Genomic DNA, 1,257 nt, shown 5'->3' with positions numbered 1-1,257 from the left:
AAACACGGATTGTGTAACAAAAATATCTATAACCTAGTATTGCTTTTAAAAATGAAGGCTACTGTTATTTTCAAGCTTGTTGAACCGATAATAAGTTAGTCATATAAAATATGTTATTTTCTTTTACTATACAAATTACACTTTAATAAGTTGTAAAAGTTCAAGTCTAACCAAAGGGCTATTAAACCAAAATATTAAAGAAACAAATTGCCCCTCTCTTTTTTGAGCAAAAAACTCATCATAATTCCTTCTGTCTTCTTCTTTTTTTGTCAACAAATTAAAGACATCATATCCCCTTTTGTTGGTAACAAAGATATCTTAATACTTATTTATTTTGGAAAAAACACACACATCATAATTCTTTATTTTTGGAAATAAACTTATTATAATTCTTGAAGTTGACTAAATATATCAACATCTTTATCCACCGTTGATTTTGTTTTTCATCCGACGGCATACAAGTTCAATCCTCGTGATCATCTTCTCATTGGCTGGGTTATAACTCTTGGTGGGCTATAAATATATAAGCCAGATTGCTGTAGAATTTCACATACACACAACAATTCAATTCTTCCTCTTCATTTGTTTATTGTTTCTATAGATCAAAAAGCAAAATTGTTAGTTTTTTTTTTTGAAGTGAAAAAGAGCAATGGCCGGTAAAGGGAAAAACCTTGGTTCAAATGCTAAAAGGAGATCCCGTAGCAGCAAAGCCGGTCTCAAATTTCCAGTGGCTCGTATTGCCCGATTCCTCAAAGTCGGGAAATATGCCAAACGTGTTGGTGCCGGAGCACCGGTATTTCTCGCTGCTGTGCTTGAGTACCTTGCAGTAAAGGTGAATTTCTCAAGTCCTTCTCTCTCTCTCTCTCTCTCTCTCTCCTTCTCTCTCTCTCTCTCTCTCTCTCTCTCTCTCTCTCTGTATCTATCTATCTATCTATCTATCTATCTATCTCTCTATCTCTATCTCTATCTTTTTTATATGTCAAATTTCTAGGGTTTGTGGTTACTAAATTTTACATATATTGATTGATTGTAGGTGCTTGAATTTGCTGGAATTGCAGCGAGGAATGACAAAAGACTCGTATCACTCCAAGGCATATTCAATTAGCTATTAGGTTTGATAAGGAGTTGTATCAATTTCTTAAAGATGTGACCATTCCGAATGGTTGTGTTATTCCAAAAATTCACAAAATTTTGCTGCCTAACAACAAGAGTAACACTTCAAAGGCTGTTGTTGCTGCTCAGGAGGAGGAGGATTAG

General features: G+C 34.4%; 1 pseudogene; it reads left to right on the top strand.

The window, feature by feature from the left end:
• Positions 1-649: 649 nt before the first annotated feature.
• LOC107020033 lies at positions 650-1,257 on the top strand (annotated as a pseudogene).

Source organism: Solanum pennellii, chromosome 5 (assembly GCF_001406875.1).
Source record: "Solanum pennellii chromosome 5, SPENNV200".
NCBI lineage: Eukaryota > Viridiplantae > Streptophyta > Magnoliopsida > Solanales > Solanaceae > Solanum > Solanum pennellii.
Note: the sequence above shows the minus strand (reverse complement) of the source record. Positions and strands in the feature narration are given on the sequence as shown.